The sequence below is a fragment of the Maylandia zebra genome, linkage group LG7, assembly GCF_041146795.1.
Source record: "Maylandia zebra isolate NMK-2024a linkage group LG7, Mzebra_GT3a, whole genome shotgun sequence".
Taxonomy (NCBI): Eukaryota; Metazoa; Chordata; class Actinopteri; order Cichliformes; family Cichlidae; genus Maylandia; species Maylandia zebra.
This window is the reverse complement of record NC_135173.1, coordinates 8,701,317-8,725,017: the sequence shown is the minus strand read 5'-3', so window position 1 is coordinate 8,725,017 and position 23,701 is coordinate 8,701,317. Positions and strand designations below refer to the sequence as shown.

The 23,701-nt window shown below is 40.7% G+C and overlaps 1 protein-coding gene across 3 annotated transcripts in view; it reads right to left on the bottom strand.

Annotated features, from left to right (window-relative positions):
• The window catches only part of znf469 (zinc finger protein 469), a 252,509-nt gene that overhangs the window by 72,715 nt on the left and 156,093 nt on the right, over nt 1–23,701 (bottom strand). Inside the window, exon 4 of one of the 3 annotated variants that reach the window (XM_004563447.5) lies at nt 11,487–11,525. The exons of 1 other annotated variant lie outside the window; for it this stretch is intronic. The gene's annotated coding sequence lies outside the window, so the exon portion shown is untranslated. Of the gene's footprint in view, nt 1–11,486; nt 11,698–23,701 lie in introns of those variants that run through there. One more of the 3 variants, XM_076885660.1, reaches the window with a different exon arrangement.

The following is a 23,701-nucleotide window of genomic DNA, read 5'->3' as shown; positions in this document are numbered from 1 at the left end:
CAGCTGATATCTGTTCTTGTGCTGTGAGGAGGAGAATAGTGTAGTGGTCTACAGCTTTTGAGGAGTGGATATGGACATTAATGATATTTTTAATGCACAAACTGACATGAACCCAGTGGTAAAATTCCAAACCGTGTCCAGGACAGAAACAACTGTATAGTAAAACAAAGCCAGCAAAGAATGTTGAGTGCATGCTGACTCCAGGCCTGCAGCCATACTCTGAACTTCAATGAGTAACAAAAGCAAAGCAGTAAGTAGAAAAGTAAGCTGTCAGGCTTGAAGCATTATAGCCCTACCTGTACATGTTTCTACAGTAGAATCATTGTGGTGATCAGTTTGAAGTCTCTCCCATCAGGTTTTCATTTTTGCTTTGTTTTGTCACTTTTGTGTTCATATGTAAAAACTAAATGAAAGATTGCATGTTCGTTCTCATGAGGACAGTGACTTGTGTTGTTGTGACCTGTTGCCTCAGTTGAAATAGTCAGCTGGTGATTATTTGAAAATGCGTTTCAGGTCAATTTACACAGTAAATTTTAAGAAAAGTAAGTTACAAGACTAAGATTTTGTTTTTTTTAGTTCGATGAACTCTGGGAACCTCGTTGGAGCTGAAACTCAATGCAGCCAAGCCTGGTGTAGTCTCCCAAGTAATATATGTATAGGGACTCATGATGTTTTGAAATGCTGACCTTTAAACACTTAAGCACTTTGAATCACCTTGTTGTTGAATTGTGCTATACAAATAAACTTGCCTTGCCTTGCCTTGCCTAAACTTCAGCAATGTGTTGGTTTCATCTTTGAATGAACACTGTTAAACTAGGTCAAACTCACATGTCACTTTTTACAGGGATCAGAAAAAAGTGTTTATCTGGGCATTTCAACTTTTCCAAGTTACTTACTTTGATTGTGGAGCTAATATGCTTTGTATGGTGGAAACAACAAAAAAAACAAAATTTAATTTTTGTACAAACTCACTACAGTAACAATTCCTTTGAGCATAGTTAGAAAGCTACAGTCGGTTTCCAATGTATAGTGACTTTAAGCAGGTCTTTCATCTTGAGAACTTTATATAGCATAGGATGTGTGACTTTGACTCAAATATTTATACAAAATGCCGCATTTTTCTAGGTAGTCATTATGTCCCCTTTCCAAATATACTAGACTTTGAATTCAAAGCTACATTCAGCTCATGAGAACTCAGCTCTCACTGTTGCACTACTCACCGTGGTCATCTTGCAGTTCATAAAATCAAAGCTGCATAAAGGTTGTAATTTTGCAGACATAATTTTCATATTTAAATTTACAGCTAAAGGTTAAGCGCTTTGTGTAAGACTATGCATGAGTTAACTTGAGAAATGCAGTGGAAACATTTCAAACACTTTGGTTTGGAGAGGCATAAAAATTCTTCAGCAGCTGGGTTTAAACACAATTACAAGAACTGATTTATTAGTTTTGTTTTTTGAGATTTTAAAATATTTACATTCAGAGAGTTTATTTCTGATGCTTTTTTAAAAGGTTTTTGCTTTGTCCTTTGTTTTTTTTCACCCAGAAAACCTCAGTAATGAGCTTGCATGTTTGCATTTAGGCTGCATCTTAGCAAAAGTAGAAGTAACATTTTTTGTCTCTTATCCACCTAAGCAGGGCTTAAAGAAGATCAGCTGGGATGAATAACACACTTGTGCTCTGTTGAAACCTGCATTTGTCAGCGGATTGTCAAATCTTAAAAATGCAAAGTAATATATTTGTGGAGTGGAACATGTGTGTCAGGTTTATAATATTTAGATAGCAGACACCTTTAAGAAAGACCTACATTCATCCACCATTTCCAAGACCTTAAACCACTACATTCAGAGTTAGCAAAGTGAAGTCAGTACTTAGTTAGGTCTTTGTGATCGGTCTGTGTTGAATTTCAAGGGTTTAAAGCAGAAATCTTCTTTTAAACTAAACTAAACAAAACAAAGAAATAAGTCTTTAAAAACGCCTAAGATTAAGGGTTTTATTAAGTATTCATATTATTCATATCGGTGCCATGGTTGAGGGAAAACCCATTGATTACTGATGAATTCTTATGTTCTCCAGACTCAAAAACCTCACCCTTTCTACATTAACAAACCGCTTGTCTGTCACCAGCGAACACTAGATTGGAGAATCAGCACACATGCCTGCACATGAGACTGGGTTTTATGCCTCAGGTCTGTACGCCAGGCGACCCCACAAATCCCTCTCATCTGCCAATCATCAAACATGGTTTAAAGAAGGGGAGGGTTAGAGATTAAAGAGACCAGATATCAAAACCTGCTTACATCAATCCCTGCAAGGTGTTCTCCAATCACGAAAAGCCTCCCTCTGCATGGCACTACTGCAGATGAAACAGTTGATTGACAGGTTCTCATGCTAAGAGTTTAGGTACATATGTCAGAAATAAGAAGAGCTGAGGATTAGTTTGCAAGCAAATTGTGGCACAAAGGCATAATAATTGAGAGAAGCAAATGATTTTCGTCGTGGTAGATCTCAGTGATCCAAACGCATGAATCTGAATGGATTGCTGCTTAATTAAGAGCTACTTTTAACACAAGACTGACAAAATATTTACACTGAGTGCAATCGAAAAACGTCCAAATTAAATGAGCCAGCAATGGTCCCTGTTAACACCTTTAACACTATAACATATATCCTTGTCAACTAATCACATTATTTTTAGCCATAATAGCTGTAAAACTGTCAGGAAGGAAATGTCTCTCCACTGGGCTGCTACCAACAAACAGCTACTAAATGAGCTGTCATGTACTTTCTTTGACCAAACACCCACATAAGAAAAGACATCAACTTCAGCTCTACTTTGTATTTAGTGCCAATTGACAAATGCTGGAACGCTAACAGGCTCATTTAGGACCTGGAAAACATCAGCCTGTTTCCACTGCCATTGTGAGAGCAATAGCATATGTAAAGGTTGAATTACACTTGCAAATTACGACCTCACTGGGTTAACACTTTTTATTGTTGTAATTAGGCACTGATTTAGCTTACAGAAGTTTACTATGCTCAAATTTGCTTTGTTTAAAATCTACTTGAGATATTAGAGAGGAAGTGAATCTCTGCTTCCACGCTAAAACTGATTTCTATTCCACCATCCTTCATTACTCAAAATACATGCACTGACACAAATTATAACATCAGTAATTTACCTTAATGTAAATATATTTCTAATCACAAGTGGTTGTGTTATCTTCTGATTACATGGCGGAACAAAGTGTTGATGTAGTATTTGCACATTGTTTTCTGTTAAGTCTATTGTTTCTCTTTGAGTTTTGGAATAAAGTCAGTTTATTCACTTCAGAATAAATGGAACTGAGTGCTATTTATGATTTCTTAATTTTACTGTACTTTCAAAAGCACTTTACTATACAATGTGCATTACAGGAAGAAGCCAAAGTGCCCAGGAGAAAACCTAAATAAGCACAGGGAAAACATGCAAACTGCACAGCGACAGGCCCGGAGAGCATTATTATCTGAAAGTGTTAACCATTGCACCATGATGCCATGTATCTCTGTGTTTTTGTTTGTTATAGATCATCCATAAAATAACTAGAGGACGAAGACAAACTGAAGATATTTTTAAATGCCAACATCAACAAGTAAGAAATTGTACTGTACTTCCAGCATAGCTGAAAGAACTAATTTAGAAATGCACTTTTGCAATATGACTTCAGAGTCCCTAATTTAAGCTCAAATCACAAGTCCAATGAACTTTGACAACGAGACACCATAATCAGCTGACATGTCGTTTAAGGCCTATGGGAGTGCTGCCCAAGGGGAGGGGTGGTTTCACAGTGGGTTCACCCGAAACCTTGGCCACTGTCGTTCGTCTGCTGTCCTGCAGGTGGTTCCTGCTTCTCACTGGTCCTCTTGAAGCCTTCTCTCATGGTCATGGTCTGCATCTGCACCTCAGTCAATCCTTCCATATCTCTCATGTCACGGTCTCTGCAATTTTAAAATGAAAACTTCCCTGGAAAACCCTCTTTTGCCCTCAGTCAGCTTATCACAATTGGACATGCACAATAAAGTTGTGCATAGTCTCTTAAAAATTCCCAGGGCTTCTCCCCTGGAGTGGCCCTGTTGTAAGAAAAAACATTAGCCAGTGGTGTGTCCTGCTGTAAATCATGTGATTAACCACGATTAACCCTCTGCTGTGGAAAAAGTGATCTAGATGTTAGCGCAGCGCATCTGTATGCACACTTTCTCACAGTGACCTCTGCACTGTAAACCATACAAGGTCATGAATAACACACCGCTGGTAAATTCACAAAGACACAGAAAGTGGTAATTAAAAGGTTAAGTCAGCACGGCCCAAAAGCTCATGCAACCTGTTGCTGTCACCTTTCTGCTCCTGTAAGTAAGTAAGTAAGTAAGTAAGTAAAATTTATTTATATAGTGCTTTTCACAGATAAAAATCACAAAGTGCTTTACAACACAGAAAATGGGAATATACAGTGGGGCAAAAAAGTATTTAGTCAGCCACCGATTGTGCAAGTTCCCCCACCTAAAATGATGACAGAGGTCAGTAATTTGCACCAGAGGTACACTTCAACTGTGAGAGACAGAATGTGAAAAAAGAATCCATGAATCCACATGGTAGGATTTGTAAAGAATTTATTCGTAAATCAGGGTGGAAAATAAGTATTTGGTCAATAACAAAAATACAACTCAATACTTTGTAACATAACCTTTGTTGGCAATAACAGAGGTCAAACGTTTACTATAGGTCTTTACCAGGTTTGCACACACAGTAGCTGGTATTTTGGCCCATTCCTCCATGCAGATCTTCTCGAGAGCAGTGATGTTTTGGGGCTGTCGCCGAGCAACACGGACTTTCAACTCCCGCCACAGATTTTCTATGGGGTTGAGGTCTGGAGACTGGCTAGGCCACTCCAGGACTTTCAAATGCTTCTTACGGAGCCACTCCTTTGTTGCCCGGGCGGTGTGTTTTGGATCATTGTCATGTTGGAAGACCCAGCCTCGTTTCATCTTCAAAGTTCTCACTGATGGAAGGAGGTTTTGGCTCAAAATCTCACGATACATGGCCCCATTCATTCTGTCCTTAACACGGCTCAGTCGTCCTGTCCCCTTGGCAGAAAAACAGCCCCATAGCATGATGTTTCCACCCCCATGCTTCACAGTAGGTATGGTGTTCTTGGGATGCAACTCAGTATTCTTCATCCTCCAAACACGACGAGTTGAGTTTATACCAAAAAGTTCTACTTTGGTTTCATCTGACCACATGACATTCTCCCAATCCTCTGCTGTATCAGCCATGTGCTCTCTGGCAAACTTCAGACGGGCCTGGACATGCACTGGCTTCAGCAGCGGAACACGTCTGGCACTGCGGGATTTGATTCCCTGCCGTTGTAGTGTGTTACTGATGGTGACCTTTGTTACTTTGGTCCCAGCTCTCTTCAGGTCATTCACCAGGTCCCCCCGTGTGGTTCTGGGATCTTTGCTCACCGTTCTCATGATCATTTTGACCCCACGGGATGAGATCTTGCGTGGAGCCCCAGATCGAGGGAGATTATCAGTGGTCTTGTATGTCTTCCATTTTCTGATGATTGCTCCCACAGTTGATTTTTTCACACCAAGCTGCTTGCCTATTGTAGATTCACTCTTCCCAGTCTGGTGCAGGTCTACAATACTTTTCCTGGTGTCCTTCGAAAGCTCTTTGGTCTTGGCCATGGCGGCGTTTGGAGTCTGACTGTTTGAGGCTGTGGACAGGTGTCTTTTATACAGATGATGAGTTCAAACAGGTACCATTCATACAGGTAACGAGTGGGGGACAGAAAAGCTTCTTACAGAAGACGTTACAGGTCTGTGAGAGCCAGAGATTTTCCTTGTTTGAGGTGACCAAATACTTATTTTCCACCCTAATTTATGAATAAATTCTTTACAAATCCTACCATGTGAATTCATGGATTTTTTTTTCACATTCTGTCTCTCACAGTTGAAGTGTACCTCTGGTGCAAATTACTGACCTCTGTCATCATTTTAAGTGGGGGAACTTGCACAATCGGTGGCTGACTAAATACTTTTTTGCCCCACTGTAAAAACAATATATCAGTAAAAAGAAACATACATACATCCACCCTTTTGTCACTGTCTAGGTGGAGGTGCAATCTTGCATACTGGTGTCCAGTCAGTCAACAGTCAGTCCCCTTTTTTTATTTGCTGACAGTAGAACCTCTCGTGACGCAATACGTTTCTACTGCCAGCAATGACGTCATTTCAAAAAAAAGAAAAAAGAATTTAGACGGGATTACCTCGCTGAATCCTTTTTGACAGGGACTTGTTTTCTGATTGTCCCAAATAAGTGGCTTTCTCCCGAGCCCATTTTAATTTTGGAGAAGCTCACTTGCGATTGTTCAACATGTTGTGTAGCGCTTTCGATTCCGATCTTGCAGGCCTGCTTGAAAAAGAGAAAATTGCCAAACAAAAAATCTCAGTGCACTGTTAAAATCAAAAAATATGAAGGCCTCTTTTTAGAAGTTGTCTAAGCATACTCTTTTAGAATAATAGATCTGGTTCAAAGTGGTACCAAAGGAAAATGCATCAGTAAATCTCCAAAACTTTCATCCACCAGTCACACCTTGCACAACAGCAATATTCTATTAGATAATGAGTGTTTGGTTTCCCCCATGTACCCAGATGTGTGTCATGATAAGACCTCCCTCACACATCAGAAACAAGAAACTCAATCTATTTGGTCTCCACTCATCTGACCCCCCTGCAGCATTCTGTTCACCCCTGCAATGATTCAATCATCCCTCCCCAAAAATAATACTAGTTCACTAGTCTATGTATCACTTCTTAACCCACTAAGTGAACCGGACAAGATGATGGTAACAGAAATGCTTAAAATGCTATTTGGTCTTCATGAGCTTCATTGCATGTGTGTTTGTAAATGGTAAATGGCCTGCATTTGTATAGCGCTTTTCTAGTCCATAGGACCCCAAAGCGCTTTACACTACATTCAGTCATTCACCCATTCACACACACATTCACACACTGGCGATAGCAAGCTACATTGTAGCCACAGCTGCCCTGGGGCACACTGACAGAGGCGAGGCTGCCGGACACTACTGTGTTAGTAGGATTAATGCATTTTTCTGTTTGTGTAATTTTTGTGTACCTCTCCTCTTTGCGGTGCTCCAGACACTTTTCAATTCTCCATGCAAGGCAGTCGTTTTTACTCCCAGTTTCCTAAACCCAAATTTCATTCCCACACAGCCTTCCTCCATGTTCTCCCCTGCTCCTTCCACTGTGGTCTCATCTCATCTCCCCCCTTGCAGCAGTCTAGTGAGAGTCAGTTGCCTTTCAGCTTTGTCCTGTGTCTTTAACACTCTCATCTTGCCATTTTTGCGCTGAAAGTGGCAAATGTCCAACTCAGGCAGTCTTTTCAAAGGTCCATTCACACACAGTGAAGGTGCAGCTCGTTGGAAATGCACATCCATCCACCCAGTCATGATGATGCCATTTTTCTCCTTGCTGTCGCCGTCTTGCACAGCTGCTGCTGCTGAACCTTTTCTTCACTGCTCAGGATACTGCTGTGAGCTCTTGAGATCCATCTCGTTGGTCTGGAACTGCATTTCTTGTCTTCAGGGAGAGATTCTTGGAGCTTGTGTTCTCAGGGTGACAAACACATGGAAGTTAAGCTGTAAAATAATTCAGCCAAACTTGGCTTGAGTGTTTCTAATCATGTTAACCTATAATTTTCTTCCGACTGCTGCACGTGGAAAATTGATCCGGGTCTGCTCTTCACCTGCAAGTGACACACTGAGACATTTTGATCATTCTTCTCACTGCTTGAAACAACACATCTCCCCTCTCTGGTTCTGAACTCCCCTTTCTTAAAATCCCAGAGAGATTTTAGTTGTTCTACGTTGAAAAACACCAAACCCTCTTCCTATTTTTATTGCCTATTTTTATCAACAATTCTGCTAAAAAGAAATTTTTCGTGTGTCCACCCTAGAGGAGCTGGTGGCCTGCAGTACCACCTTCTCCCTCTAGTTGGAAACAACTTTTACACACATTTCTACACTCCTCTCTCTTTTTTTTTTTTGTTCCCCATTTTCAACATTTTGTAACCCCATTTCTCACTGTTTTTACACACACATCAACTTTTCCCACACAACCATTCTCTGCAATCTTACACACCACACATTTACTCAATTCTTACCATACAGTCACGCATTGAGTTTTGTCTCTGGCCACCCGGTGGAGCGCTGCTACTGGATCTAGATCCCATATTTACATTCAGAGCGTCCCCTGCAATGGCCTTCTTCCCTTCTCGGCAGAAAAGTGCTAAAATACTGTCACTCCACACACTGTATTGTGCAGACGTGATTATCAACGGTGGACTCGAACCACCGTTCCCTGTGATGGACCGGTGTTTTTGCAATTACTCTGGCAGACGACTGCTTTTCTTTTGCACAACACCGGAACCGAACACAAGCCTGGGGACTCGAACCCCAGGATTTTCCTTCCGGAGACTCGAACTCCGGAGCAGCAAGCACTTCACTGCTCGGCCAGACAGAAAAACTCCTCATAACTGTATACAAAGTTAGCTACAACTCACCCATCTGCAGGGGTCCCCTCAAAATGGTCTCGGTGGTGACTGAAACACACGGCTCCGTGACTCCTCCATTTCCTTTGCTTCAACAGCCGGTAGGACAAAGGTACCTTTTCCCTCAGGGGTGATCAGCCCGTCCACGGAACCGTTGTTCAGCAACCACACGGACCGTCCCATCTGGGTCGCCATTTTGTTGTGGAAGTTTTCTATTTAAATAAAGCCTGCAGACGAGTGGTGAGCGGTAGCTAACATTCTTTAATCCAAACACACAAAGACAACAGACAACCAAGCTTGATGGAGCGCCTACATGACCACGGGGCAGGGTCAGCAGAGTCTCACTGAGCCTAGCATGGCTCTCAGTTAAATACCTTCTCCAGGAACAAAAGGCAGTACACAGCTGTTTCACACCGTAAGGTTCACACTCCCTTGCTACTTCCCAGAGTCCTCGAAGAGACAAAAGACTCTGGTCTGCTTCCCCCAACTTCCTTACTACACCCCCACCATTTGTCTTCAGTATGGGTGTCAGACATGTTAAAATCCAGTGGCACCAAGGCATTATACAAAAATAATGCGATTAATACATAAATGAAAGAAATTCCTATACATGACCCACACCCATTTTTACACCTTGGCTCGTATGATTAGGTAGGGCTTAAAATCTGGGACTCTTCACCAGTTGGTCTTAGAACTGAAGAAGCTTCTCGGATGAGAGGTGAAACATCTTCAAGAAAATTAAAGAAGTCCGGACGCTTTTCTTTCCAAGCTCCTAAGACTATACTGAAATATAATTTTTCATTCCTATTGAATGGCTGCTTCCAGCCTTCCACCCTTTTCTCCAGCTCCTCTAAACTAAACACATTTTCCTTTGGCAGCCCACACTCACTGCCTGAATTACTCAGCCTCAAAATCAGATACCGTCACGAGTATATACTTTAGGGAGTATTCAAAAGCTCACACTTATCCTATTTCAAGAAGTTGATTCTGACAAACTCTTCCCAGTGAGCCTCTTCATTATCCACATGTCCATCTACACCCACTTTTCTCCACTGATGCATCTCCCATGTCAGTTTCTGTGTTCTTGAGGGTGATCTAGCATCTCTCTGAAGTGACTGCTATTGCTCTGCAATGATGCAATGGTGTAAACACCTATAACTGCACTGTGCATTTTTAGTGTTAGATTAATGTGTATCTAGTACTTTTCATATAAACAAGCCAAAGCACAATAGACTCATACCAGACTGATACTGTTTTTTCAGGTAATATGAAAAAAAAAAAAAATTATGTTTTAATTTACAACTCCTAGCACGCTGTAATGCTATTCAGCATAGGGTTAAAGGTTTAATTATGTTTATTTTTACTGCATTACACAGACATGACCAAACACAAAAAATATATGTCTTGGTAAAGGGAGTTGCGAAATGGAAAGAAGCAGATAAAAAAGAGACTTAAGAAACAACTCAATTCATAATGAGCGATATCATATGTGAGTAACGAGGCTTTGATAAACATATAGACCTCTACGTGCAAACAGTATTTGCAGAGAAGCTGTCAAAGTTTGAGGAGCTCAGCGGATGAGTCATTTGCTGTATGGAAATGAAATGGAGCAAAAATGGGTCCCTGCTCTACCTTCTAAAACCTCCTACAATAAAAATTAGCATCTGAAAAAAGCAAACACTGTAACTTGGCTGTCCATGAAGAGCTTTAAAACTAACATTTGAGTTTTACTAGAGGGACATAATAGCCTGGGTGGAATATTAAATCTGATGCATTTGGTGACTGGTGAGAAGGATCTCACATTACGAGCAGAGCATGGCTATAGGGAGCGTTTGGAAGCCAGGCTGTCCTCACTGCCTCTGACGTTCTTTAACCTCTTTTTGTGGCTTTGAAACCTCATGTCTTTGGCCTGCAGTCACTCTCTATTTATGCAAGAAAATAAAGAAGAGAACGCTGCCCCTCCTAAATCTGTAAACTGCAATTAAGCTAAATTCCAAGTTTATTTCCAAAATGCCGTCCTTGCTCCAGACCATGTGAGAGACTAGAGTCTAAAATTATCACACTTTTGGTCAGAAGGCCAAGATGAAGCCAAAGCTAGGACTGTCTTCTCACAGGCCACAGGATCACAAAGACGATTTGTGGTTGAAACTACTGTAATAAAAATTTGTATGGATATGATTCAGAAATATATATCTATCACATAAAACTAACGTTGCATGGATGAAAATGTGCAGACTGAAGTGTTCCTGCTTTTACCAAGGGGACAAATGAAAAGAAAATTTGATGGCATCTGGCTAAAATGAATGAGCTATGCCTATTGTTTAATAATCCACTCAAGCTCTGAGAAACCAGTCTCGTGCAGTGAGACAGCTTAAGTAAAGGCATCCAGCTCTTCTAACCATCTACATTCAAACAAAAAGCAGTCCACGTGCAGCAGCACATCTCTTTTCTGTCTCCCTGTGTCCCTCTCTCTGTCTCTTTCGCTCTGTGTCTCTCCATCATGTGTTTACACATTGGTAGAGTAAGTGCCAGGGCTGTAATCGGAAGTCTACAACCGTGTCATTTGGAAGACTGTTGTCTTTTCCTGGGATCGTGGTGGTCAGCAGAGAAAAACAAGATTTACATCTCACAGGGAGGGGCAAAGCATCAACCATGCATTATCCCCTATTGGCTGTGGTCAAAGATGGGCGTTAACATGTGGGAGAGGTAGACGAAAAGACGAAAAGTCAAAATTTACCCATGGGAGAAATTTTTATATCAAACGCTGCAGAATCTCGTGAAAAAAAAACGGGGTTTGTGTCACACTACTACTACTGAGCATATCCAGAGCACACATTTTCTTCTTGAGTCATCAAACAAGGTATGTGGTAGCACTTACTGGCATCATATGCTGTCAGGCTTCAAGAGACACCACTACCTATAAACAAAAGAGAGAGTCGAGTGTAAATACAGTTCATAAAATGCCAATCTGTGGTCTTGGAAAAGAATGAGGGTATTTCTATTTTTATTCATTTTTTTGTTTTCCATTGTGATTGCCTTTGATATCAGAGCAGCTTTCCACTTTCATTTGGAAATAAAAAAAATAACAACCAGTGCTTAATTAAAGCTTCCTCTACAGCACTTTTATTACAGTTTTGTTTACTTCTTCACAGTGTTTACTGTTTATTTCTTCTAAAATCATGAAAGATTTACCAAGAAAGGCCTTCTTTCACCTTCTGGAAAGAATTAAACAAAGATGCTTAGAGGGAGCTATATTTTTCAGCATGATTGTCTAAACCTGGCAACATGGTTAAAGACAGGAAGATTATAAGATATAGAAGCCTGAATGAAACCGATATACCTTTTTCATCCATATCCAGCATACTAAATATTTTAACAATAATGCTTAATTCATAGGGAATAATCTACTCAACTCCACAGTTGAATTTTCTTTACCAGTTATCACATATTTACACAAAAATGTTCATGATGTGGAAATGTTACTGAAAAGCTGATAATACTGTGTTCATTACATTAATATATGGAAAAACTGTGTTCTGACTGAAAAGCAGCAAAAGTCAGATGCCCCAGCAGTGCTATGCCCTGCTTTCAGATGACTCCAGCCAGACAGACACGCTTAATCCTACACAGGTTCAAAGCTACGCCACATGTGGCATCAACCTGACAAGAATAAAAGAAAAAGACTCAAAGAACAAAGAGACAACTGTGAGTAATGTACTCACGTCTGTTTTTCCCAGCTATGTGTGCGCGTATGTGTCTATTTATACAGATAATATAATTCACATTTCATTGGTGGGTGTGGGTTCTCTCAGCAACCCCACAGAGAATAATATGTTCTTTTTCTTGTCTGTGATTGCTGACTAAGTTTGGGAAACCATGCTTTTTTTTGTAAACATGACTCACAAAGCTGTATCCCCCACCCCATGAAACACAGAGTTGATCATCCAACAATGCAGGGTGCTTACTAAGACCAAATATTCAAAGAGCAGGCGCTCACATATTGAGAAAAAGCAGACATGAATATGATGACACATAAACATTCCTTCCCTTAGATAAATAAAAAGTATTGGTTGTTTAAAGCATTTTGTTCAGTGTGCGTGGAGCTCAACACGTTTACTCGTTCGGCTCCTTCATTTAAAGGACCTCTTAGTTTCTTTTACCATTTCAGCCAAAGATGAGATGAGTAACTATTTTTCAAAACTAGTTTCAAAGAGCACAGACAATCCTAAGGTGTTATTTAACACCATTCACCTGCCGTGCCATTTTTTATTTTCAAAAGAAGATTCAGAAAATGTTGCAAATTTCCTGTGTAGAAACAAGTGTCCTTCAGTTAGCCTGTTATTTTAAAAGGTAATTATTATTCTTTTTTTTTTTAAACCTGTTTCTTTACATGAACTGATCAAATTAGTTGACTCAATGAAAGTATCCACATGCCTTCTTGACATGTTACCTGCATCTTTATTGAAAAATGTCTTTCAGTCTGTCTGCAATTTCTGTTTCTGGTACATTTGCTCCATGTTCAGCACATTTTGAGACAGTTTAAAGACATTTGTTATCACTGCTATGCAGATGACATTAAATTGTATATCTTTTTTAAGCCTCAAGATGTTTCTAAGTTACTAAGTCCTCATATAGGTATGTAGATTCTATTAACCTTGAAGTAATTTTTTACTCAACTCCCTCTTTGCTCTTCTGCAACTGCGCTCTGCTTCGCTCTTGCTTTTATCACTTTATTGCAAGTTGAGTTCCACACTGTTAAATGGAAATTATTATTCATGCCTTTATTTCATAACACCTGGATAAATTTAAATAATTATTTACTCATCTTACCAAAGATTATGCTGGACCTCTACAGGTTGTTCAGAATGCTGCTGTAAGGCTCCTGATTAAGTCTTCTAAGTAGTCACATACAGTCCAAATCAAAAGTTTAAGACCACTTGTAAAATGGCCGGAAAATCTTATTTTTCATGCATTATTCAACCATTTTTCAACCATTTTTCATGGTTGGATCTTAAGAAGGTTCCAAGTAGAGCTTCAAGATGCAACAAAAAGAAATGGGAGTGAGACAAAACATTTTTTTAGCATGCAATTTACTGAAAACAACGCTTAAACTGAAACAGGCTGTTTTACAGCTGATCAAAAGTTTAGGACCACATGTCTTTAAAAGGCCAAATCTGTACAAAAATGTGAATTCATTATCATTTTCTGTCAGGTAGCCAGACTGTCATGATGTTCTGATGGCAAAGGCAAAAAAACTTTCCGTTTTTGAACGTGGTCGGGTTATTGCATAAGCGGGGACTCTCGCAGTGCTGTCGCTGCTGAGGTGGGACGCAGTAAGACAGTCATTTGGAATTTCTTAAATGATCTTCAGGGTCACGGAACAAAACAGTCAAGTGGAAGATCCCCAAAAAATTCACCAGCACTGAGCCAGATGATCCAATTGGCTGTCTGTCAAGACACTGGGCGATCCTCAACCCAAATTAAGGTCGTAACTGGTGCCACCTGCATAACCATCAGACAGCATCTGAGCCTAAAGGGCTTTAAAAACAAAAAACGTCTTCAAAGGCCTCATCTGACACAGAACTGACTGTTTGGATTTTGCAAGAGAGCACCAAACAGAGGAATTTGAAAGGTAGAAGAAAGTTTTATTCTCTGATGAAAAAAATATTGTAACCTTGATGGTCCTGATGGTTTCCAATGTTACTGGGATGACAAGAATATCCCACCTGAGATGTTTTCAATAATGCTCTACAGTGGAAGGGGGCGCCATAATGGTCTGGGGGGCTTTTTCCTTCAGTGGAACAATGGAGCTCCAGGAGGTGCAGGTGCATCAAACGGTCGCTAGCTATGTCCAGGTGTTGCAGAGAGCATCCATCATGACTGAGGGCACCGTCTGTGTGGTAATGACTAGGTTTTTCAACAGGACAATACAATACACAATACACAAGGACAAGGGACTTCTTCCAGGAGAATAGCATCACTCTCTTGGACCATCCTGCATGTTCCCCTGATCTAAATCCAATTGAGAACCTTTGGGGATGGATAACAAGGGAAGTTGCCCTTCGTGTGGCCCTGTTCACCATTTGGAGAAACATTTCCCTTTACCTCGTGGAAACGCTTGCATCAAGCATGCCACATCTGGGGCTCTTCTCAGCTCTTCCCAGGAGGGTGGCACGGATGCCCCTTCGATGGTCCTCCTTGGGCTCTCGCACTCTGGGGCCTCTGGATGTCTGGGGCCTGGATCTCCTCCATGCCTGCTTCATGCCCTGGGGGACAGGGCTATGGCTCTCTACATCCTCTAGCAGACCATTACATGGGGAAACCTTTTGAATACAAGCGCGCTGATCCACACAGGTGTGCACACGGGTGTTCACTGTTCATAGACATACACTACACCTCTATTGGCTGCTATTTCCAAGCACATTGTGCGCTGTCGGTCCTGCTTGCTACACAACAACATTCAATATTTAGTATTTACTGCTGTTTACACTTAGCTACATTAACGTGATGGTGTTGTGCTTTGTATGTTGCTCAGTTTTTTTTTGCTTGTTTTCTCTTCTTTTTCTCTCAACAGGTGATCCAGGAGATTTTTTTTTCTTCTTTCTCTTTTTAAGTGCCCTTTCTCACTGTCCCTCTTCCCTTCTGTTTTTCTTTTCCTTCCTCTTTCTTTCTCCCTTTCCTATCCCTCAGTCATGTCTGTCCCGTCTGTAACAACTGAAAATAAAATAAAATAAATAATAACAACAAAGGTCGATCAAATGGACCAATACGGCAAGGCCGTGATGATCCATTTGGCAAAGTAAATCCATTGGGTATCCTTGACAACAATTCTGACGGCTAAAGAACCAAATGGGACAGGCAAAAAAAAAAAAAAAAAAAAAGCATGCCACAACGAATTTTTGAAGTGATGAACAATAACAGTGGAGCTACTCATTACTGAGTTCATGGAACAGGTTTTTTTGGAGGTGTGGTCCTAAACTTTTGATAAGCTGTAAAGCAGCCTGTTGCAGTTTAAGCATTGTTTTCCATAAATTGCATGCTCAAAAAAATGTTTTGTCTCACTCCCATTTTTTCTTGTTGCACGTTAAAGCTGGGTTTTTTTTTTGCCATTTTTCAAGTGGTCTTAAACTTTTAATCGCGACTGCAACACTGTTGCTAATTCAGTTGCATATTACCTTGTCAAGGGTCCTTAGCATACAAGAAAAGAACGAAAGGAGACTAAAGGTTTTGCAACAGTGGCTAGCATATTTTATAAATAAAATTTTACTTACTTAATTACCTTTACTTTATGTTGAAAATTAAACAGGTCAACCAGCTCTCGCTGGTCATTCAATAAATGCAAGATGAGCTTAAAGTACATATGAAATGATCCTCATAATCAATTGCCTATTAAAACGTGTCAAAAATGCATGCTTAGCAAGATCACAATGTGGAATATTTGAGGCTAGAGTTTCTCTTCTGCTGTAATAACATTCAGAAGTTTATTAATGCTGTTTTTTGAATTAGATAAATACCACATATAGACTAAGGATCATAGACTAATTGAAGGTGTGACCCAGTTAACTGTCTTTGGGTAAGAGGACCCAAGCAGGCCCTAAAAAGGCTTGTAGTGAGTGATCAAACTTGTAAGGTACCCCTTTTTCCAAGTGCTTGACTATATCATATAAAAAAGAGAGCAGTTTGTAAAAATAAATAAATTTACAAGTACAATAAAAGAGTGAATAAAAAAAAAAAGATTTATTCTGAGAATTAGGCTCAGGCACATTCTCAGAAATACTATCCAAACATTCATAGACAGTGAGCCATAATAAATGGATTTGAACACGTCTAGTGGGAGTTCATGAACATCTGTGCCATATACTGCATCACAAAACAGCAGTTCTATTTGAATTATGACCATCTTCACTGTAGAAGGTAACACAGCACTCAGCTATTTTAAATATAATTTTGGATTTCTGCCACATTAATATTGTCATTATTGTTTTCTGCACATTACCAGTGCTGGACATATGAATGTGCTACCACATCCCTGCACTTCTGTGTTTTTGTGTTTACATCTGAATATACACACAGCTGGGCGCTTGCAATTTATGCCCATTAACCTTGTGCTCTGGGACCACCCCAGCATGTTGGAGTGTGAAGGTAAACATTTACCAGTGAATTCAGGAGGGGGAAGCTCTACTGGAGTGTTGCTGTATTATGAAGGCCAAATACTGCTATATTCAATCCAAACAGTCAATGTGAGAGCCAGGGGACTTAGAGGCCATGGTTTAAAAAAAGAGATGTTAAAAAACAAATCTGTATTTTTAACAACTGCACATGTTTCATTTTGACCTAGTTTATATCACACAAAGATAATTTGCATATATCCACGCGTCTAGTGTGATTGTTAGATAAAAAGCACTTTGCTGTAGAACGTGCTTGTGTGAATGAGACATGCTGTATAAAGCACTTTAAGTTCTCAAGTAGAGTTGAAACACACTATTTGCCTTTTACTCTGTGAGGAAACACAATCACATCATAAAAGAGCATGATATATGAAACTCAAACATAATGTTTTAGAGAGACACTATGCAAACATGTTTTTCCGCCACAACAGGATTATGTGACTTAATGCATGAGACATTCTGGCATGTCACAGCAAGAAAAGCACAGGTGTAGAAAATATATCAATAATGGCCACACTTGATTTAGGAGTGTCAGGATTCTGAATCTCTGTAAGCCAGCAAACTATCATAAATAACTGAGACACCAGAATGGATCCATTATGTTATTTGTCCACCCATGTTTTTCTCCTCTGTGATAACTCAAAATTATCTGCACATACCATAATTTGTCACGTAGGCTATATCCCAAATATATATCCCAGTCACATTCTGGCTTGTTCCCATTTCCTTGTTGGTATTTGTTAAGAATGACAATAATGCTCACAAACCAAGCACCGACTGGTTGACTGATTTTCTAGCCGGGGTCAAATCAAGTAATGTGAATTTTCTGAAAATATGTGGTATGTGGGCAGAAAATCTGAGGTTTGGAACCAAGCTTTGATTACAGTAGGTAAAGCAACTGTAATAAGAGGGCCAGGGTAAATGTAAAATTATACTAAATTTCATGTTCATGTTAGTTAGGCACAGATGTCCATGTGCAGCCAACGATTTATGACTGCACAAGTGCACTGCGGAGGCACACAATGTAGCATAAACAGAACTGCATGTGTGTCCACATCCATGACTGTTTCTGAGTGTATCAGGGTCTTTAAAAACTGGAGTGCTAACCTTACTGGTTTATGACCTCCTTATGAACTTGTGACACCATACTGCATGTCTGTGATTGATGTTTGCTTTAATCCTTCATTCCCCAGGTTTTCTTTTTCTATTTCTTTAGGACTTCTAACATCCAGAGTAAGAACAACTGTTTAAGGTAACTAAAAATAAAATTAAGGAATCCATATATATAATCCACATATTTCTTACATTTCGTTTGTCATTTTTTTCAAGTAGGAAAGTCTGCACCAGAACCAAAGACACAGACAGCACATCCTAGTCGTATCCAGGCAGCACAGACACCCAACAAGAGGAGGCCACAGCACTGCACAAGCCAAGAAACAGATCCAAAGCACAGGAAGGACACTAGGCGGCATAACCAGGGTGCTGGGGCACACGCTCAGTGGCACAAGATCACCCAGACCTGTATGGCGTTATTTTTGTGCCACTATTCTGAGTGCACTTAAAAATAATTTGCAGGTACAAGTGTTGCATTTTGAGAAGAAATTTATTTTGAGCGAAGAAAAGCTAAATTTGAGTGAACAAAATTCATTTCTGCGTGCAAAAAATGTATTTCAGTGTTTGCTATCATCCATACACACACACAATAGCAGCCCCTCTCGCTCAGTTTTTGCATTTGCGCTTGCTCGAAATATGTTGCTTGCGCTCTCAACTTTTCTGCCCGTGCGCGTTTAACTCTTTCTGTACACCGTTATATTTGTGCCACAAAACCAGCCAATCACAGACTTGGATGCAAACAAAATCTGATTGGCTGTTTTGGTCTCCAATCAACTCAAAATGACGAAATGCAATATCCCAGAATGCATTTCGTCCAAAACTCAAACGAGGCTGATTGGAGACCAAAACAGCCAATCAGAGTTTTTTTCCATCCAAGTCTGTGATTGGCTGGTTTTGTAGCACAGTTGAACGCACTTGGGCAGAAATGTTGAGAGCGGAAGCAACACATTGCGAGCAAGCGCAAATGCAAAAACTGAGCAAGAGGGGCTGCTATACGGCTTTGGAGCGTGATGTCACGGGGGTGGGCGTGGAAAGGATTTTGGCCTGATGCGCCATTTTCTGGGTCCAAACAAAGCGCAACCCACAAAGGAGCGAAAGCACACACAACAGCCATGGTTCGTACTTGCTGTGTGGTCGGCTGCAATGTTCGACCGCACAGCCGACACAGGAACAAGCTTAAAAAGGGTTTGTCTTTTTATTCTTTCCCAACCTGGAAGCAACATGAGGGAGCTCATATGGCAGACCTTACCAAACAAAGGCGTCTAGCCTGAATAGCAGCCGTGAGACGAGTTGATATCCAGTTCACTTCCATCTCTAGATATCACTTAACTTACCGGACATTTTCATTCCGGTAAGTTCTATATTATCGTTGGTGGTCTCGGAGGTTATAGAAATTGTGAACAAACATCGAATGGAGTGACTTTGCAGACATACGTGCTATGTAACGATTTGCTAATTCTTTCGCACAACTGTAGGGAAGCCCGCCTATGAAATGTATCTTGCCCGATTATCAATGTGGTAATTTGCATCAACTTTACAATTATGGGCACATAATATGACAACGAGATTTTAGCAGTTCATTGATAAATGTATAACATCAACTGTAGTAGGGTGTGAACCATGGCTATTACACTCGATGCACTCCAGCTGACTTACCTTGGTTTGAATGACAACGTACTCACAGTGAAAATAGCCAAATCTTGCACCCAGCCGTTTGTAAATTGGATGTAAATAAATAAATTTCTTCTCAAAATGCAACACTTGCACCTGCAATGTTTTTTTACGTGCGCTCAGAATAGTGGCACAAAAATAACACCGTAGACCTGTCCCCTCACCATCCCAGGACAGAGCAAAAGGTTACCCCAAGCGAAAGAGAAGGAAAGGAGAAAGAGAGAGGCCGTAACAGATTTTCTCCCAACACCAAACAATGCCACCCAAGTCAGGGAAGCATAGGTGCGGCCCTCAGATGAAGGAAAGAAATACCTTTTCATATGACTACAACTGCAGTTCAGGCAGCCCAAAGGCCCATAAAGCCAAGCTGACGGGAACCATATTTCTTGCATTACTGTTAAACAAAAACTGAGAACATTTCAGAGGTAGATCCTACAATAATACATACAGAGAAAAACCCAACAATCATACAATCCCTCATGAGCAAGCACTTTGGTGACAGAGGGAAGGAAAAACTCCTTTTTAACAGGAAGAAAACTACCGCAGAATCAGGCTCAGGGAGGGGCGCCATCTGCCGTGACCAACAGGACATCTGCCAGGTGTGGGGTATCATTTCTAGGCACAATTTAGGCTGCTTTGTAGCAACTGAGCTTTTTTAAAATGCCATAGCCTGCTTGAATATTCTTGCTTACTATGTCCAAACCTTGTTTGCAAAAGCGCATTTGTTGCATGTCACAAAGCTTAAATCATCTCAAACAGATTTCTTGAATATGAAGTAATTTCTCAGTACTCAAATGGCCTCCACAGACACCAGATCTCAATCAAATTGAGCTCTTTAGGGATTTAGCTTGCATGATGGATGTGCAAATGTGCAAAAGTATATCCAACACTTTGTTGAATCTATGAAATGAAGAACTCGTCTGTTTTGTCCTGAAAACAAAACAGGGTCCAACCAAGTACTAGCACGGTGTACTCATGAGTATCAGTGTGCTAATATAACTTATAAAGAAAGGTGATGTGTATTTTCCAGTAGATTTGAACTCAAACATATAATGGTACCCACAGTAATGACTGCCTGTGGAAAATCTTCACTCACTTTCTGTTATGATTTGGTAATGAATCAGAGTCATAAAGGATGCAGACAGACACACCACCCACTGTGAACACTACACTTTCAAACACCTTCACCTCAGTATTGTACAGTCAACCTGCTGCTGATTCAGACATTACATGGCTTTCATCTAATTAAAAGATATCAGGCGTTTGACTCATCTCTGATGAGAACTGATTCATTAAACCTTATGATATTTTTATTAATAGCGTGATACAGCTGTTGTAATCTCTCGACAGACTGTCTGACTCTGCACTGTTTCCATATAGTATGTGTTCAGCATTCAAGTTCCATCTGGCAATAAAATGGCAAATGAGAGTGGAAAAAATAAAAAGCTAATAGTGGTTCAAAGAAGCAGGGATGGTATAAAAGTATTGATTGAACAAAATAAACTAGTAAAGTCAACAGAGGAAAGGATAAAGTAGTTTGTCACTTCCTTGCAATGTAAATAAACAACCACAACAGATGTCCCTGCTTCATATTTACCATGCCAGCTTGGTTCTCTTATTGTGAGCAGAAAGCAAACCCAGTGTAGTCAGTGCCTTTCCCAGTCAAATCAGCATAAAAAACAAATGTCCACTTGTCATCACCGTGAGCAATGCTGAATCACAAAAAATGCCACAAAGGGACGTATCAAAAGGAAGAAAGTACCACAAACTGTGCAGACCTTCCAAACAACTCTATCACATTAACAAAATCTCACTCGAAGCCAAATTTGTTTGAGTCACAAGGACTGGTTACTGTTAAGCTTCAACTCTATCACCAGTGACTCACCACTGTCTGGAGAACTGTAGATTTTTAATTGCCTTCAGGTTTCCCATCACAACGGCCTAATGATGACCTGTAGGTTGCATTAGCACCCACTATAGACCACTAGAATCATTTGCATGGGCTATTGGTGCCATTCTCAATTTCTTTCATTACTCTCTCTGGAAAGCTTCGTCTCACAGACAATTTAATGCAGTTGCCTTTTACGCATTTTTACGCCACTGCATGTCTGTTTCTGTTTGCTGGTGTGCAGAACAAAAACAGATGGGGGTCTAAGAAGTTCCAGGAGGGTGCTTGACTAAGGTTTGCAGTGTTTTCATGTTCACCCAACACCTTTTAACTGTCCCTGACACTTCCCCATGTCATATACATAAGGCAAACAGGCCTCGCGGCACACACATCTCTCAGCCCCCCGAGGGTTACATCTCATGAGCTTTTGGGTTGTCAGTCCAGATAACACAAACCATCATAACACTTTACTCCACAAACCCAGACTCTATCCCTCTGGCTATACTTTGGTTAACCTCTCTATCACGCTCAAGCCTCTGGGTCCTGCTGTTATCCAGACACAAACACACAACCCACACAGCCAAAATCATAAACAGAGAGTAAAAGCCAGACTGCACAGCAACTCCAGCCAGGCACAGACCAGAACAGAAATACTAATCTTGTCTTTTCTTCACTGGTCAGTCCCTCGATGTTATTAACCATCTATCTCTGTACTAACCATTCCCCAAGACAAAAGCAGACATCCATGTATCTAAACAGATGTGTGTGACTGCTTCAGACTCCAATACAGCTGAACTATCCTAAGCTGAGAATCAGGCAGAGATCTTCTGTCTGTCAGACAACTAACAAAACAGATGGATCTCAAAGGGCACTTGAGAATGAAAACCTCTTTCCTGAGCAAAAAATATACACACCAAAAACATTATCGCCCTCCAGTGCCAAAGAAAATGTCTGCCCATAAATAGAAGTTTAAAAAATGCTAACCAACAAGTGGGTCACAAAAGGGCCTTTTCTATGAATGAGCATTTGGCTGGACTGCATAACTGCAAAACACAGACAGGGCTGGACTGGGACAAAAAATCGGCCTGGGCATTTTGACTAGAGACCGGCCCACCAAAAATGTGACGTCATTCAGGGGTAAGACCGCAAAGGATTCTGGGAACTTGTGGCAAGAGGTACTAGCACATGCAGGCTTTCAATTGAACTCAGTTACACAGCGATAAAAAGAAACACAAAAAATGGCAAGAAGCTGTTGTATTATTAACTGCAATAGCCGGTGTTGTGCCAAAAAGTGATTGTCTGCCAAAAAGTGATTTCCGGTATTTGCCAAAAACTGATTGCTCGTATTAAAATAGCTATAAGTAACTTGTTGGGCTATAATATGTGAAACATTTGTCAAATGCATCCCTCATGGATGACATAAAGTCATCTCTCCATCTCCATCTCTCTCTGCTGCTTTTCTGTCTCCTCTGTCAGAGACTTCTCCACTTTTGATGATAAATAAGCCTGGTGCAACATGTAAGGATTGGCACAATTTGTTAAGATTTTGAGGAGTTTGAAAAACTAACCTTAAGCATAAAATAAAATTTACTATCAGTAACTTCATAGCACCCGCCCAGCAGTATATAAGAGAGACACGTATGTGAGAATGCTGTTTGTAGATTACAGCTCAACATTCAATACCATCGTTCCCTCGAAGCTGGACAGGAAACTGCAGGATCTAGGACTGAGCAGCTCCCTCTGCAGCTGAATCCTTAACTTCCTGTCTGACAGACGCCAAGTGGTCAGACTGGGCAGCATCACCTCATCCCCCATCACACTGAACACTGGTGCTCCACAGGGGTGTGTACTGAGCCCTCTCCTCTACTCACTCTACACCTACGACTGCACAGCCACTAACAACTCCAACATCATTGTGAAGTTTGCGGACGACACTACAGTGGTGGGTCTTATCACCAATGGTGATGAGATGGCTTACAGGGAGGAGGTCAGCGCCCTGACCCACTGGTGTCAAGACAACCATCTCACCCTCAACGTCGCAAAGACAAAGGAGTTGATAGTGGACTTCCGGAGGTGCAGAGAAGTACACACCCCCATCACCATCAACGGCGCTGCTGTGGAGAGAGTGAGCAGCTTCCGGTTCCTTGGTGTACATCTGGCTGAGGATCTTACGTGGTCAGTACACACAAACAAAACAGTGAAGAAGGCGCAGCAGCGCCTCTTCTTTCTCAGGAGACTGAAAAGATTCGGCAT